Source organism: Anomalospiza imberbis, chromosome 6 (assembly GCF_031753505.1).
Source record: "Anomalospiza imberbis isolate Cuckoo-Finch-1a 21T00152 chromosome 6, ASM3175350v1, whole genome shotgun sequence".
NCBI lineage: Eukaryota > Metazoa > Chordata > Aves > Passeriformes > Viduidae > Anomalospiza > Anomalospiza imberbis.
This window is the reverse complement of record NC_089686.1, coordinates 59354041-59372395: the sequence shown is the minus strand read 5'-3', so window position 1 is coordinate 59372395 and position 18355 is coordinate 59354041. Positions and strand designations below refer to the sequence as shown.

Below are 18355 nucleotides of genomic sequence, written 5' to 3'. Positions count from 1 at the left end.
AAACTCTCAAAGGGCTGATTTTTCAAAATGCCAATCTGAAACACTCCATTATGGCACTGCATCCACCATGGAGCCTTTCCATCCTTCCATCCATCCTTGCATGCACCAGGATAATAAATAACACATCATACATGCTCTCAGGGTGTGCTAGGTTGCCCAGAGCAGCAGCCTCCAGTTTTTATCTGTAGATCTGTCATGTATTAAAAGCAACTTTTCTGTCCTTGCTTTGTATCAAGCACCAACAAAAAAACTCTCAGAGGACTAATTTTTCAAAATGCCAATCTGAAACACTCTGTGACAGCCTCCTGATCCTGGTGGTGCTGCAACATAACCATGGCTGTTTCACCGAGTGAGGCAGGAATTTCCTTCCCAGGATCCTGGCTCTGGGCTCTCCAGCACTCAGCAGGAAAGAGGAGAAAACTCCTCTTTCAGGATGCTCTTGAGTTTCCTGCTGGCTCTCTTCAGGAGAGGTGTCAGAGCAGGGCTGGTGGTTCCTGCATAACTTATCTGCGCTTGGCCCAAAGTTCAACCTCATTACCCAAGCCCAAATGAGTGAGACCTAGAAGAAGTGACTAAAGATGAGGACACAGTAAAAGGAATCTGAGCTGACAGTCAATTAAATCCTTGGAGGAGCAGGGCAATTAGTTTACTGCAATCCTGTACAGAAAATAGTCCTGTTTGCTATTTCCTGGGAGCAGTGAGTGAAGCACTGTGTTTGATTTTGTCACCTGTATTTCAGAAAGTGTGTGAAAACTTGAAGGTTAGTTAAAAAAAAAAAAAAACAAAAACAAACCTGTAAAAGAGTTCAGTTTTCAGAAAACATCCCCTACCCTAAAGGGGCTTAGAAACTCTTAAGCAGCTTAGGACTTAAGCTATTCACTTTATCCTTTTCCCCTCTGCAAAAAAAAGGAAAAAAAAAAAAAAAGGTTAGGAGGTGAACTCAGCTTAAATAGTGAAAAGATTTCTGATAGATGATCCCGCTTTAATCTAGAAAAAAACATAACCCAACAAACAAATGAAGAAAGAAATCCAACACCAAAGTATCAAAGTATAAAATCCCTCCTAACATGGAAGCTAAGGAAATTCATGACAAGGAAATGGTTTGGGAAAAGACTTTATCACTATGACGAACCCTGAGAGCAGCTTACCTGAGCATAAGATGGATTTTCCATCACTGGAATATATTTTAACCCTGAGCCAGGCTTGTAGGCTCTGCACAGGACCTGCAGGTGAGGCTTTTTTAGCCTGTGTAATGCCAGAGGTCCCAGTAATGGCATTCCTTATTTATGGTCTTGCCCTAGAAGTGCAGCATTTGGATTTGGTAGTGTTTGCCATGGGAGCAGCTGTGGATAGCACTTTTTTCCTTGCTGCCTTCTTTCCATTCCCTCCAAATTAAGACTTTAAAATGGAAACTTTAAAATGGAAACTTTAAAGTGGAAACTTTAAAGTGGAAACTTTTCCATTGTTCTGCTGTGGCGAGTTCTCGATCTCAAACAAGCCATTTATGTTTTCACTCCAACTTCAGTCCTAAAGCAACACCTGTGTCTGATGTTTCTGTTACCAAAGTGAACAATTCCACCTGGAACTGGCTGCTGTGGCTGCCTGGCAGGCTTTGGCATAGAGCAGGTTTGTATTTTGTTCACAGAAAGATGGAGAGAGGATCTCCTGCTCCAAAGTCTCAGTACATCATCTTGAATATATTACATCACAAAAATTAATGCTAACTAAAGCGTGTTGCCCTGATCCTAATTCCTAATTTTATACAGCCCCAAGAAACTTCACAAAAATCTGAGTGCAGGAGCTTTCATAGGCAGATTCTTTCACAGAGATGCCTGTGAATGTTTTTGCAACATCCTCCACGTGTTTTTCCAGTCAATTCTTACCTTTTCCCTATGGCAGTTCTCACCTTTCAGTAACATCAAAAAGAATAAATCTTGGTATTTTTGCTTTCAAATGCTCTGCAGGGTTTCCCCTAACCCTTCACTTTACAGGTAGTATTTGATTTTTGGCTTTTGAAACAATATTTTTTATCATATTTTGACATGGTGTCCTGCTTTTTGATTCCACTTAAAAATATGATCTAAGCTTCACAAGAAGACAAAATTTTCAATATCCTTTAACTGTGGTTAATTTCACATTTTCTATAGTGGCTTGTCCTTCTTGGAATTTAGATTAGAGCTGTGCAAATATTGCATAATGACTCCTCAGGATAAACATTTTTTCTATTATTATATGCAGCACAAGCATCTTAGTAATCAAGATCGGCTAAAGGTCATGAATATTTTATTTTTTGCATAGTCCTTGGTTATGTATGTAATGGATAATAGGGTGTGATTCTAGTGCCAAAGTGGTATTACAATATGCCATGATAAGCACAGCATAAAAACCCTCCTGAATGTGCTTCGCAGCAATTATAAAATGCATAAAAATATTTTTTTATGGAGGTCTGTCATGTCAAAAGTTGGAAAATTCAGCCTGCTCTCACTTCAAAGTTTACCTCATCTCCCAGTGTGATATAATGTGGAAAAAACATCCTGCCAAACTCCACTGTCTGTTTTTTGTGGATCCTCTCCTCAATGTGCCTGCTCTTGGTCACTGTTTTCCATTGTTATTTTTCTTCCTCTCTCTCCTCTTCATTATCCTTAATCCAGTTCCCCAATTCATGGCACCAGCATGCAGAAAACTCCCCTGGGTTTTCCCATGCAGGAGGCAGCTTTGGGTGATATTTGTGAACCACTTTTCTGGTTGCCTGACTGAAAGAGCATCACTGGTGGCATGAGAAGGACGAGTGCCAGACTGAGTAATAAAACATTGTTGTTGTTTCTTACATTTGAATCACCAAGTCGTGTGTCTGAAATTCTGACTTTAAAGTACTTCCTTGAGCACACTGGTATCAGTCTCCAGCACACTGTCAAATCAAAGCAATTTTTCTTATCTTTCTTGTATAAACAAGTGCACAGCCCATTGCTCCCCTTCCTCACGGCCGTGTTTCAGGCAGAGTCAAATGTTATTTTCATACCCAGCTGCAAATCGTTGGCCTTTGGCAGTATGGAGGCTAAAATACATCAAAACCAGATAGTGCCACTGGTATCCAAATCTGCATATCTGGCACCTGTTAAATAAACAAGCCATGACAGAAAAATTTGAGATAAAGAAGGCAAGACTTTTAAAGTTAATATGCATCAAATTCACCAAGAGTGAGTATCTTTCTAAATTTTGCCTCAAATTCCTTCTCCCAAAATATATGCCATCTTTTTTTATCCCCCCCTTTTTTTTTTCCATGGCTGTACTTGTTATTCATTTATTCATTTTACTTCAAATCTGGACAGCACCATTGAGACACAAAAGGAGAAGTGTTTGAATTGTAATTCTTGGGTCTAATCACTCTTTTGTATTCCCTGTAAACCAGGGGAGCACGTAGCCCTGTGCAACACTGCAGAATCTGAAATTCCATGTACAGCCCACCACTCATAGATCCAAACACGGATCTGATCCCATACAGGATGGAAATTATTCTCCAGTATGTAAATTTAAAGTTTAGTAGGTCAACCTCTAGAGAATATATTTCAATGCAAAAATTCAAGGTATTTTATCTTGGTAAACAGCATGATGAAAGTACCTGACATATAAAGAGGTTAGCTTTTATGAAGTGTACACAAGAATTTCCTTACTTCTCTTTCACTTTTTTTTTTTTTTTCTTTTTGGATGAAAAACCTCTTTTTCTTTCCAACATATTTTTTTTGCTTCAGTCCATTCTTAGTTACGAGCAATGTACCTTGAAGTGAAAAGTGTTTTTCTTTACTATCATTCTGAACTATCTGAAGTTTAGAAAACTGTCCTTTCCTTCCCTATTGACCCTCCTGTTTCCATTTCACCTCTCCGTGCTGTTTGTGTCAGTAGCCATGATCCTGTGGTTTCCCAGGGCCTCGGGGCCGTGCCCAGATCTGACTCTTTTCCTCACCCATTCAAGCAGCTCTTTTCCATTTATTTCAAAATTACCTGAGAACACTCCAATGAGCACTTGTGAAGCCTGGCAGAAAAGGAGGCCTAGTCCTTTATAATTCCAATGGATGGAAGTATTTATATCTTTATCTGTTTTTAATTTTTTTTATATTTTTATATTTAAGTATTTATATATTTATAAGTAGGTACGGTTACCTCATCATCCCCAAAAATTATCCCATCCACCTCTTTCCATGTCAAGTTTTGCATACCTGTGGTGTCTTTTCTCTGACTACAAAGATATTGGGGCTGTTTTTCCTGGCTTGCATGGAGGATCTGAGGAAATGGGACAGCTTATTCCTAAGTGTGGGGTTGTAGCATTGCTATAGGTAATGTGACTTAAACTGTTCCAGAAATCAAAGAGCAATCTATAGAAAGTGGATGGAAAAAAGAATAAAACTGTTCCGATCCAAAATAACTTTGAGTTGACAGATCATACAAGGTGGAGGCAAAAATGCTGACATACTTGGCTGCATTTTCCTTCCTTTATTCTTGAATAAAAGCTCTTTCAGTCTTCCAGAATTCTTCTGTCACCATTTGACAAAAAATATTCAGTGTCGGTTCTGATGCTGAAGTGGATTTGCTCTGATCAATAAGCTTGCATTAGAGCATTTGGCAATTGGAAGCCAAGCCACAGATGTGTATATTTGGGCTTTCTTTACTTTTATTTTAAAATAAATAAATAAACAAACAAAAAAACCCCAGATTTATTTATTTATTTATTCTTGCTTTATTTTCTTTTAAAACCTTTTCTTTATTTTTGACTTTTATTTTTTAAATTTAAAATTTAAATTTTGCTGGCTTTTTTTTTTTTCCCCTCTGCTTCACTGCAATTTGCTGCTGATCCTGTGCCCATAAAACTTTTCTTCCTTAAAGCAGCCTCCACACTGAGATCACTGAATGATGTGATGTTATTAGATGTTGTTAGATAGAGAATGTCCTGGGTCAGAGCTGGAACTCCTTACTGTCTTCTGAAATGCAATAAAATAACTCCTCCTCCTCTTCTTTGTTAAAAAGCTCAATTTATTGTCCTGTAATCTCCTAATTCAATTCCTGAGGTGTTTACACACTAAAATAGCCATCAGTAACATTACCATACACATAAAAAATGCAACCAAAACCCCATATTCTGTTCCTGGAGAATAGAAATGTCGTGCTCTATTTCCACCTTCTTTTTTCTTCTAAACTCCTTTCCAGTACTTAAAACAGAATGCATGAATTAGGTAAATTTGAAAAGAAAATACTTAGATTTGTCTCCTTTTCTTGTCTATTATTTACTGAATTCAACTTAAAAACCACAAAGTTGCTGTACAACCAAAGATGCACTTTTAAAGTAAATTATAATTTATTTACATCTAATTGAAATTGATTTCCTATTACTTGCTTCATTTTTCTCCACTGGAAACAGTAGAAAATTACAACATTTACATTAAATTCAAAATAATGGAGTAGTTCTTTGAATCTAAGTTTCAAGTAGACATTTCATTTTGTGCTGTCCTACAAAGTATGTGATTTGAGGAATCTGCTTAAGATTTTTAGAAAACCTGATAGAATTGATCTTAATTTTCAGGATTTAGGTAATTGATCTGTATATCTGTCTGTTCCCAGAATTTGAGAAATTAATTTCCAATTCATCGATGTGAATTATCTATTTCCCTCTAAGCTGCATATGTGGATAAAATACGAGCATATAAACCACAATAAAAACTGGCATTTTTCTTTTAATAAGACCTATATTAAAAAATACTTGTAGGCTGAAATCAAAATCAGTACCTTGTTTTCTACCTACATTAGGAGTGATTTGTTTTGGAGAAGTTAATGTGGACAGGGTTGGAAGAAAAAGAAACAGATGTACAGAGTGGATTTGTGACCTTGATCAGTGATTTTACTGGAGGAGAAAAAGATTTCTCTATCTCCCTGTTTAATTGTTGCCTCAGATTTTGGTAAAAGCAAGCTGCTTATTCCCTTGTATCATGTTTTAATTTTGAGACAGTCCACTGAAGTTATTTATTATAAATGCTCAGGTTCAAATACTTAAGCAGTTTATGCCAGTTACATTTTTTGAGGCATGTCAGATGGTGCTGAAATGGGCTGAAATGTACCTTGAATGACCTTTCCACAGAGCTGCTTTCACTTTCTGCAGGAAATGCTGCACTTTTTGTAGGGCCAGAAGGTGTTTGTTCGGAGCTTTTACCATAAACAAAGATCATACAACTGCCAGATTACTCCCAACATATCATACAATAATTAATATCTTTAAACACTCTACTAAATCCTCCACTTTCTCAACTACATCCATACATCCATTCCACCCTCCAACTCCCAAACTAATTCCCCAAAACCTCCCTCAGCTTCTACCATAGCCCAAAATGAGTTGGCTTCTGATTGTGATGAATTGTAACATCTCTAATTGTGTGAATTATAAGATCTGTATTTTCTCGCCCTTCACATGAGACTGAAAATGGAATAAAAGTTTTTTAAAGCCTCTCAGTTGCCCCATCCCTGGGTCAGGAAAGGGCTTAATCCCACAGTGGTGTTTGTTTGGGTGTTTGGGAAATCCACACATTCCAGAGAGGGCCCGTTTGGTTGTGTCAGTAGGACCTGAACCCGCCCAGAGATGCTCCTGTCCCATTCACTGCCTCAGTGTGGACGCACAAAACCCAAATAAAAATCCTCCCTCTGCTTTCCCCTGGGGCCAGATGTTTGCTGTGCCTCCTTCAGAATCCCAGGGGCAGGGCTGAGTGCTGGTCTCTACTAAGTTTTAATCAGCATTGAGAGGGGAAGATTCAAATCCAGGCAATATTCAGCTTTGATAACAGAGAGGTTTTAGGTGAAAAATAATGAAATACCCAGAGCCCTGCAGACTGGAGACCTGGCCATGGCTGTAAGTAAATTCTGGGAATTACTCTTCCTAGAACATCTTATTAAGGATTGACAGAACAATTCACGAGTGCCACACCAAATTCCTCAGGGCTTGCAAACTTAAAATTCATTGTAAAATTTCTACCAGATCCTATCCATCCACTTAAAATATTTGAAATTGAAATATTTTAAAATACCGTGAAGTCACAAAAGTTTAGTTTTGTATTAGGGGAGTAAATTCTGAGGTTGGTTGTTCGTTTTCAGTTGCTGTAACCCTTGTGCTGCCCCATTAAGAGTGGTGAAATTACTTCCTGGCTTGCAATGCAACAAATAAATAGCTGCCCATAAATAAAGGCGATATTGGTATCAGAACATAATTTATAAAAATGTACAATAGCAATGAGTAAATTATTCAGTTGCTCAATTAATCAGGTCCTCAGACTACCCAAGTGAGATTAAAAAAGAAAATAAAACCCCACATTTGAACATGCACACTTGTTTTTGGGTTTAAATGGCATTCAAAAAGGCAAAATACAGGTGAACTGCAATTAACCAGCTGTAATGGGCATTGTCTAAATTGTCTAAATAATTACATTTGTTGTTGTCTCCAAGGGGATGAGAAAAGCTTATATCCTAGTCCTTTAATCATCTCTGCACTGGATGTCATTAATATTTGGTTAGACAAATTGATTATAAACATTGTTCCACCTAATGAGTTGAAAAATAAATCATGTGTGGATAAATTTTTCTTGTGTTACTAAGAGTCAACAGAGGATTATATAAAAATAAGGAAGATTATTATTTATTGCTCCTTCTTATGTTCCTTATATTGCTTATTTTTCATGCTACTTGTCAGACATTTTCTCCTAGGGGAATACTGCATTAATCTATTAATCTGGTTTCCACTTCATCTGTATTTTTAAAACAGCAAAGCTGGTGCATTTTCTTGCTTTTTTTTTTTTTTTAATATCCTGCCTTAGCTTCATTTAAGCCATTGAACACTTTGTGTGTGCCTTTAAGTTTTTTTAATTAAAAAAAATGGATGCCAACTTTTGTTACAAAAGTAGCAGCATCAATCCCTAGAGTAAAGTGGACAGCATGAACAGCTCAAAAAGAATAATTTATTTAAAACTAAAATACAAATACAGCACTAAGGTAGAATCCAACCTTTGCCTGAAGTGAACTTTAATGGACTTTTAGGGATTCTTGGGGGCAAAAATATCTCATGTTCTTAATTACAGTTAATAGCTTGCAGCAGCAAAAGGTCTCTGGCCACACTTGGCACGTGGTTGGGAAGTCAGCCAAAAACCCCAGACCAATCATTGCCGATCATCAGTGTGCCTGAGCTGCTCTGAATGCACAGGAACATCCTTCCCATCAGCAGCAGCTGCATCCAGGGAAGCAAAACTTCCAGCAGAGAAATAATGCCATTTGCACAAGCCCATCTCGTTGATAACAAGCCATCACGAACTACGAAAAATAAAAGGAAATAAAACTGCTGGCAGCTAAGGCATGAAGAATTGAAACCAGGAATAGGCTGATGAATTGTCTGAGCTGCAAATTCATTCTCAGAGGCTCGCCACTGTAATGAGTGAAATGTGGTTAGATTTGACACCTCATTGGATTTATGTTATCCTAAAAGAAAATACCTATTTTTTTTTTTCCGGAAGAGTTATGATGTGCTTTTCTCTTGACAGATGAGTTGATTTAGATTTTGAGATGCTTGAAAGTATTTTTTAAATTCCCTAAGTGGCTCTGTCCAACTGCAGCTATGCTGTTATGAGAATAAAATTTGTAATGTTGTATTGTATGGGCTGTATTTTCCCTTGAACAGGCACTCTGGGAATATTATAAAAAGATTTTGTGTGAGGTATGTCTTGTCTAAACTTAAACCCCTGCATGTTAACTATGCAGATTGAAATTTTCATGCCAAGCTGGAGGAAAATACAATGTTTTGCTTGTGTTTACAATGTTCTAAGAGCTGTTTATTGATTGAGGTTTTGTGTTGCCATCCTTTGGAAAAATGGCTTGACAATCAATGAGGTGAAAAACTCCTCCAAATCTGACCAAGTTTAATGAATGCACAGAAATCTCAGTGTTCCTGTGATTGCTTGGTAACATCTGGTAGCTCATTATTCCTTCAGAAACTGACCTTATCTGAGATGCCAAAAATGGATGGACACAAATTCTGCAGAGGCCACAGTGAAACCCGAAGAAATGCAGTGAGAACTAAATCAGAATGCAGAGCTCGGGCTGATGTGGGAGAAAATTTGGATTGAAGCTTTCAGGAATGAAAAATAATTTCTAATAGTTTAAAGTGAGCTACTTTGGTGAAACTGCAGGAAGAAGTGGAGGAAAGCAGCACATGAGAATTGGCATTTGAACCCTGCATCACAACTGGCAGAATTACTCTTGCAAGATATAATCAGGACCTGAATTTATTTACACAAACAGATGTAAACGTGAAAACCTCAGTCTTTATCACAATAATGATGTTTTCCTCACATCAATTGCAAGTAAAAAAAAATCTTGAAGCCCTTAAACTAAAAAAATTGTTAAATTCAAGCTGATTTCCTTAGAAAATAACGTCTTGAAAGTAAAAGCATTATCAGGAAATATAACAAAGGCATAAAGAAGCCATTTATCAGAGGAAAAATACATTCTGTATAAAAGAAAAAGAAAGCACTTCAGCTACAGTATAAGTCTTGTTCAGATTTATGTGCTCAATTTTTGGATGAGATCTTTTGTCATAGCTGTGTGGCAAAAATGCTTCCTCACTGGGTGTTATGCAGTGATGATGAAAATGCTTTGTCTTTCAAAAACTCAGGTTTCATAATCAACTCCTCAGAAGGGAACAGAAGTGCAATCTTTAAAAAAGAACATTTCTGGCTTTGGACTTTCAGTAGATCTAGTTAGACCTAAGCTTTGGAAGCAGCAGTTGATACTCCCAGAACTTTCTAGTCGTTCTATGGTACCCACTCCTCCAAAAAAATATGTCAGGAAAAAAATGAATATATGATGTTCTTGTAGCTCTGATCTTTCTAAAGTAAACTTTTATGAGTGTGGATGTACAATTGGAGCATTAAAATTCATATTAACTTTAGTTGTTTCATGATATGCATCCCAGGAATTTAATACAATGAGGGCCTGCAATGATTTCTGTTGCTTTCCCCCAAATATGTTGTCCTATAAAGCAGCTATTTTTATTCTTGCAAGGCAACATTTTGTTTCAGTGGTGCCATTACAGCCTGTGTCTTCAGGTTTTATTTCTGTAGATCTCTGGAGGGTCTTTTCCCCCCCCCCAGGAATCCTTATCTCTCTCTTGTCATCCCCCTTTGTCACATTGTGCTATCTACCCTAAAATGGGGTAAGAGCCAATATCTGTCAGTCCTGCTGGAAATTAAGTTTCCTTCCCCAAAATGGCAGTGTGGTACCAGGAAACATTTTCAAAGTTTGGAGGTTTTGTGTACAAAACGACAGGAATGAGGAGGCCAGACAGAGTCTCTTGTTTCTATGGCAACACAATGATGTGTCTGGCTCAGCTATTTTCTCCTTTTATGATTTTATTGATAACTGGGATTCATCCAGTGAAGTTTAATACTGTCAAAAAATAGAATCCTAACCCCCAATCTAATCAGAAACTGTAATGCAGAAAGGACAATCCAGTATAAAAAAAAAAAAAAAAAAACAAAATACAGGGGAAAGTCAGCTGTGACTTTTGATAACATGAAGAAAAATACATCAGTTTCTCTGGAGCTGTGAAATAGTTCGAGTGCTCCAGCTCTGTGTTTTGCTAATGGTTAAAATGTATTTTATGTCAGAAAATTTCCTGTGCCACATCCTTCCTTACTTCCTGCTGCATCTTATTCCTTCACACTGTTGGTGTCCTGTCCTACAGACCCCAAACCCTCAGGTGACCCCCACCTGTCTGGCTTTGGAAGGTTTGGTTGTGTCCTGAGCTCCTGACAGCTGGATGCAGGCAAGGGTTTTGTTGAATGAACAGATTATCCATCAGCAAAACTAATCAAAGCACTTTTGTTAAAAGGCTTTGACTTCAAAATGCAAGCTTTCCTGTAAGAATTGGACCTAAATGGAAATCCTTTTTTTTCTTTCATCTTGAAAAGATAAATTCTATTTAGGGTTTCTTTAAATATAAATTATACTTTTGTTCCATAAAGTAGATATATTTGTCACACCAAAAAGTCTCAGAAGATATACCTCAGCAATAATACATATTTTAAAAATCCATATAGAATATCAGGCATTTTTATTTGAGACAGGGTGAAATTGGGCTCAAAGTGCATGTATATATTTGGATAACTAATGTAAGATAAAATCTTTAAGCATATAGATTTCCGTTTTATTGATACTTCAAGAACTTAATGGGAATGAGTGAACCCAACAACATACCCTGATCTCACAACCTGGCTGCTCTATTTTAATAGTCTCTACAGAGCTCCATTTAAATGAAAAAATAACTCAGTCTCTTATTTTTTCTGAGACATCAGGTCAAAACTCTGCTGAATTGTGTTTTAGCAGCTCAAGGCAAAAAATTTCTGCCTCTTTTGGCATCCATGCTATTGTGTAGTACCCTGTTACCTGAATCCATGTCAGCTGAGTGCAATTTAGAGTTACATAAATTTATATGTACAACTTATTACATGTACAATTTTTACAACTTATATACATTTATATAACTTTATATACATTTGTTGACTAAAAAAAAATCCCAAAACTACATCACACTTACAAACAAGAATTGTCTTAAGTGTCATTACTTGAGGGTATTACTGAGACCTAGGGAAACTTCATTGTCTGACAGATGGTCTGACACCCACGTTAAGAAATTCATAATCCAATCTCAAGGAGAAAAGAGCTCTAGGTAAAAACATATGTGTTTGTTGGAAAAGAAAAAAAAAATTATCAATCTTTTTTTCATCAGAGCAAGCACATATGGCAGCTCCATTTTCTGTCACCATTTACTTTCCACTTAAAATGCAGATGTCACTAGCCAAGGAAAAAAGTTAAGTATTAAAACATGGACAAGAATTAATTAAGAAAAATCCCTGCAAGAACTTTGTACTCATTGTTCAAGGAAATTAAAGGCCATCCAGTTAAATCAAACTTCCTCATCCCATTCTGCAATCATCTCATCCCTTGAATTTTTTCTTTCTCTACATGTTCCTCCCATTGGTAGTTACAGTTTTATGTTTATTTCCCTACCATCTGCTGTCTTTCCTTGAGCCAAATACTTTCCCTTTATAATATGGTGAGTAATCACGTCAGCATCATTTCCATGCAATTACACGTGTGGTCACTGATCCTGCCTCCTCGTTCCTGTGTAAATACTCACTGAGTAACTGGGATGATTTGCCATTTCAATTTCTAGTGAGCACAACTCTGTTTGCAACATTTCAACCTGCTAATTTTTACCCCTTTGCATTTTGTTATTAATGAAATGGTAATTAAACATTTACCCCAGTTCCCATCTCCAGACACCAAAAGGTATGTGCATGTTGGATGGAGAGGGATGCTGCATGAACAGGATTTTGCATTTATTAATCAAGGTGCTGGGCATCTTCAGAGGTTACACTGGGACTGGGGAAATGCAAAATGCAATTCTCATCTTAGGATATTTGCAAATCAAATGGTTTTGGGAAGTAGGACAGTATTACTTTAAAATTCTTTAAAGGATTTTGAAGGAGTATCCACATTTTTTAGGTATTCCAATCAATAGTATTGATGATGTAATTTGTTAAAGACACCATCAATACTATTGATTAGAGTGATATCTTTTGTTAAAAGGAGATGTTTGCTGTAATCTAACACCCAGAATGAGTTAAGCTGGTAGCAAATCAGAGTTCATTTCTAACCAGATCATAAACAGATCTGTGCTGTTTGTCTGATACTGCTACCAGGGGAGGACCAGACCTCAGGCTGGGATGTTCCAGGCCAGGCTGAGGAGCTGCTCTGCCACTGCTGCTTCTCAGGCCAAGCAGGGTCTGCAGACAGATACACAGCAACAGTGCTCTTGCAACACCCCTGGGATTTCCTGTGTAAATACAGCTGTAATTACTCCAGGCAGACAATTTGTAGCCCCAAAGCTCCTGGGAAACGAAGAGAAATTTTCTGAATCCGTCCAGAGACTCCTGAAACATGGTTTGATTGTAAATGCACAGTAAATAATCAAAGAAGAGGCACAAAGCTCTTCTAAGCAGGAGTAAATATTGCCAGCACCATAACCACACTTTCTTTGTGACAAACTGCAAAGAACACACAAAACAATCCTCAGTTTCACAAGCTGCAGTCCTAACTTGAGGTACCTGAGGTTTTCTTGCAGTGTAGAAAACCTGCTCACAGTTGTTAATCACATCATCAAGGTATGTCCATTGATAAATGGAAGTATTAAATCAAATAGCTGATGTTCTAATGAATAAATATGTCATTATTATCTACACTAGCAATCCAGGCATGCTTATAGGACAACATGAAAATACCTGAAATGTGTGCACTAAGTCCCTTCCTTTTGTAATGCTTTCTAAAAACACTCAGATAATTGATATTTTAGAGCAGCATTTGTTCTGATGCCTGGTTTAAATGCCAGTGGTAATGATATAATCCCCTAGTTCAATATGCAATACCATATCCACCCCTTTTAACCGGTCATAGCAACATTCTCAGTTTAAAAGCTGACACACAGCAAGGTAAGAGGTTGTTATGTTGGGGGGTTTTGTAGTCCAAACGGTAAATGTATAAGTTTTCTGTCTTTCTTCATTCCTTCCCTATGAAATAAAATAGCCAAACTCCTCCTCTCACCTCCTCTGTTTTGGTGCTCAGAGAAACCAACTTGCTATTAATGTGCTTTGCAACTTTTTATATGGATGTCAATCAAATTTCATTGATTCAGTGCTCATGTTATTGTAGCTTTCCTTTCTCTAGCCCTTTTGGAACATACACAAGTTTAAATTACCCATTAGCTAAAGTTCTTACCTGCCCTGCATTTAATCAGAACTGAAGATCCTCCTCCTCCTCCTTCTGTGCAACCTGGAACTCTGGATTTATGGTCAGGTGTTGATCCCTGTGCATAGAACTTTGTTTTCCATGCAGGAAATAGTAATTTCCATCACTTCATAAATGGCTTTCTGATTAATACACCACTTTGCTCTGTTGGTTGCAGACTTCTAAGGGTATTTTCCATTCATTTTGGGATCTTAATTCCCTTCCTCTCTTTTCTTTGAAGCTATTTCACTTTTCAGGATGTTCTGACTTTAAGGTGTATTCAATAAAAGAGGTGTTGTGTAAGTGCTGCTGGTAGGAAGTTCAAGGGTGTGAAGTTTGTTTCCATGTTCACAGTGTTATTTGTATCAATAGCAAAAGGTTTTAGAGATGAGTCAATAGGAATGTTCGTCCTGGAAATTGTAGTTGTGATAAAGTGCAAGTCTCTAAAAAAAGAAGGATGCTACTTTTGCTAACTAGAAGTAGAATGGAAGGTTCATTTGGTGTTTCTGAAAATTACAGTTTTCATGGTCCTGTAATCAGCTAAACTCTTAATTAAAAAAAAAAAAATAAACTGTTTTCTGATCATCAGGACCACTGAGACGAAAGCAGCGGCAATGTGGTCCACAGTAATTTCAACCCTCTCCCTCTCATCAGACTTAGAATAGTTTCTGTGTTTCCACATTTTTCTTCCTATTTGAAAAGACTACTGCACCATCCTGGGCACAAGTGAAATCAGATCCTGGTACACTCAAATAAATCTAGGATCCAGACCCTAAGAATGGGGTTAGGGTGATCATACCTTAACACAGCTCTGTGAAAAAATCTGGAGAGGTGTAAGCTGTTTCCAGCAACCTTACTCTCCATATCGTTATTCAGACCATGGTAGATATCAGATTTTGTTCCCCCTGTATAAATCTGTAATACTGCCTGAATTAGAATTTAATTTCAAAAGGGGGCAAAATCTTAACCCTATAAATGATCTTATTATCAAAAAAATAAAATAGAGTATATGCTTAGGCTGTCTTTTGCATCTTCTTTTACTTACTAATCACTTCTTTTACTTTGCTAATCAAATATCAAACCAAAAGTAACCACAATTTTTTTTATTCTGCCAAATATTATATTTGTTATTTTTATTCAGCCACTCTACACCACCACCTTCCATATGTGTGCTCTCTTTCCTTTCTCATGGACCTCAGTAGAACACAACAATATTGATTCAACACTCAAAAACATGTCTTGCAGCAAGCTGAGTTTTCTGATGGTTTGTCAAAGACTTCCTTAACCCCCACCCTCAGCAGTGACAGCAACTAGGTTGTCACTAAGGGAGAAAACTTGTGAAGCAAAATCATGTTTGTGCTCTTTCAGCCTTAAAAGGAAAAAAAATATATATATAAAAAGAAAAAATATAGAAAAACCCACAGTCCAAAACACAAAAACTGGGAGAAAACAAGACCATTTTCCTACACTGCTCAGTATATGGCATCCCTGTAGCTGGAGCTCCTAATCCTGCTAACAAAAATAGAATTGGATAGAAATAAAGGAAATGGAAAACAGGATGCAGGATGCTGCCTGGGACTTGCCTCACTCTGTGCTGTGTGACAGGAATTGCCAGCAGGCTGCTCAGGCTCCCAGTGGAAAATCACTCTCTGCTTCAGCCAGGGAAAGCAGGGCTCCCCTGCCCTGTGGGGCTCTCAGGCCTCTCACCTGGCACTCTTCTAATGGTCAGGATTTGCTCTGCAACTCTCATTTGCCACCGGTTTTAGGCATTTATTTGTGCAGGGGAAGGAAAAGGGACACATTTGTCTTTTGCAGAAAATGGACAAGTTATTTACACTTTAGGCTTTCCTCTGGGCTTTACCAGACATGCTCAACCTGTTGCAGAAGAACATCTAAAATTGTTAAAGAGAAATAAGATGATCCAAATTCCTATTTTATCCAAAGTGTTGATAATAGAAAAATGAAAAAAAGTTGGGTTTAGGGTGTACTGAACACATTTTTGCACTGGTTTCCTTCATGGAGATCCACAGTGCAGTCTTAAGGCATTTGAGCCAGATGTGTGGCTGAGGGATGCAGGAAGAATTTAGGTTCCTGCCAGCTTCATAAATCTGTCATTCATGTGGACACTGGAAAGAGCTGAAATTTGTCAGATTATTAAAAAAGCTAACAAAAGCCCCCAGAATTTTCTCTTGTATGAGCCCAGTCTGTGCCTATCCCTTCACCTGGGTAGAAGTTATGGGTGGTGGCTTAAATCAGTCAATTTCCCCTTAATTACAGCAATTTAGGAAGGACTCTGGATTTTGGATGTTGGGAAACATTAAACAACTGTTGTTCAAGTTTGTATCCATACTCCTCACAAGTATTTGTCAAATTTGCATGCATTTGGAAAATGTCTGAGCAGAAGTGGAGGAAGGGAGAGGAAGAGAAGAGAAGAGAAGAGAAGAGAAGAGAAGAGAAGAGAAGAGAAGAGAAGAGAAGAGAAGAGAAGAGAAGAGAAGAGAAGAGAAGAGAAGAGAGAAGAGAAGAGAAGAAAAGAGAAGAGAAGAGAAGAGAGAAGAGAAGGCCTCCATTTGTCCTCTATGAATTTTCACTTTTCTTTCTTAATTTGTTACAGGATAAAATACAGTTAAATGGCCATAACATTATCTACCTGCCCTACCAAAGGAGCAGAAGATAGGTGATTTTTGGCAAAGTGCTCCAAACTGGAAAATTATGGCAGGCTCAAGTTTACTGATATTTAATACATCCAAAATCTTGAAGGCAGAGTGAATCTCACACCGAAGTGTTCCTTAACAGGGTTTCAACACCCATATTGTTATAATTTAATTAACACTATTATTAAAATATAAGTAATATATAATAGAAAAATAAATATAAATAACAACGTTATAATAAATAATATATATATAATTGAAATACAAACATATTCTTATTTAAGTTAACATCATGATGAATATGATGTTCTGCCATGCCCATGTTGGACATACTCTCCATCTAAACATCAGCTACACAAACACACATCTCTCTGATATTTTTACAGTGTATTGCTTACCCTGTTTGAAATGTAGAATTCCTATAGGGAATTCTTAGAAACCCTTCTAATGCAGTAAATCCTTTAGATACTTGAAGTCATCTAATAGGCTTTTTAAGACTAATCACGGCTCTGTGCTTGACAAATATATCAGGATACTGCATTCACTGAGGGAAATCGATACTGTCATTCATTATTTTATGACTTTGCATTAGATAAACTGAAATCAGACTTCTATCTCTAATAAAATAAAAGTAATTTGCATTTCTTTCTGGGAAAGGCAGGATTAATGGCATCAAACACTTAGCAACTCTTCTACTCAGAGTCTTTAATTCAACATAAGATAACTTACACAGTAAGCAACAACTTCTGAAGACTCAGGAACAGAAGTGGCCCGAACATTTTACATATTAGGGAATTCTTCTTAACTTGCCTATTGAAGGGGAACTAAACATGCTAAATTTAGATATCTTACTTTTGAAACTTTGTGATAGCTACTGAAAAAATCATTGTCTTCGAGCTGTTCTGGTTTTCTTAATGTACTGAGAGTGCTTTGAGCCAGAAAAAATCCCACAAATAAATACCACATTTTTACAAGCATTTATAGGAAGAATAAACTCCTTATGACTACAGTAGAACAGTGTCTGTGCACTATTAAGCATGCATGGGCATTATTATTGGTTACCTAACTAAAAAGAGGAAGGACAAATAAGAGTGTAAAAATATGCCACATTTAAAATAAATGTGGTCTGTAGATACTGTGATCCAGTGTATTTTGGCATAAAATTGAAAAGAAAAAAAAAAACAAAACCTCAACTTGACTCTATTAACCCAAGCCCTGTAGCTGTAGAAAATTTGCATTGACATCAGACCAGAATTTAGAACAGAATTAGCAAAATGACTTTTTAAATAATTCTGCATTTGTTGTTGCCCATGAGAAAAACGCCGTGAAGGGCTCCAGCTCCTCTTCTGTGAGCAGGAGCCTCCGGCCAGGGCTGGTTTTGTTGCCGTTTGCACTGGAACGTGGGAGATGCTGTCAGCAGGGCAGAGCCCAGGGTGATGCAGCAGAATCCCTCGCCAGGGTGAACAGAGGCGTTCTCACACCCAGCGGCAGGACCTGCCAAATCCCGGCTGAGCCCTAATTTTTGCAAGTGTTTTGACAGATGTTTTTATTATTATTATTATTATTATCCCACTAATGCATAAGCACACTGCTGCAGCTCTGTATTCCTATATTGTTGGAGTAAGTTCTTTTCTGGCCCAGGGATGGGGCAGCTGAGAGGCATTTTAAAAACTTTTATTCTATTTTTAGTCTCATGTGAAGGGTGAGACAATACAAATATCATAATTCACACCATCACAATCAAAAACTATTTCCTCATTACAATACATTATAAATGTTTCTTAACCTATCAACTTTATCACACCGTATTATAAATACCTTAAAACGAATCATCTAAA

At 37.3% G+C, this 18355-nt stretch overlaps 1 protein-coding gene across 1 annotated transcript in view; it reads left to right on the top strand.

Annotated features, from left to right (window-relative positions):
• The window catches only part of SPON1 (spondin 1), a 181737-nt gene that overhangs the window by 150260 nt on the left and 13122 nt on the right, over positions 1-18355 (top strand). The gene's annotated exons all lie outside the window — the stretch shown is intronic.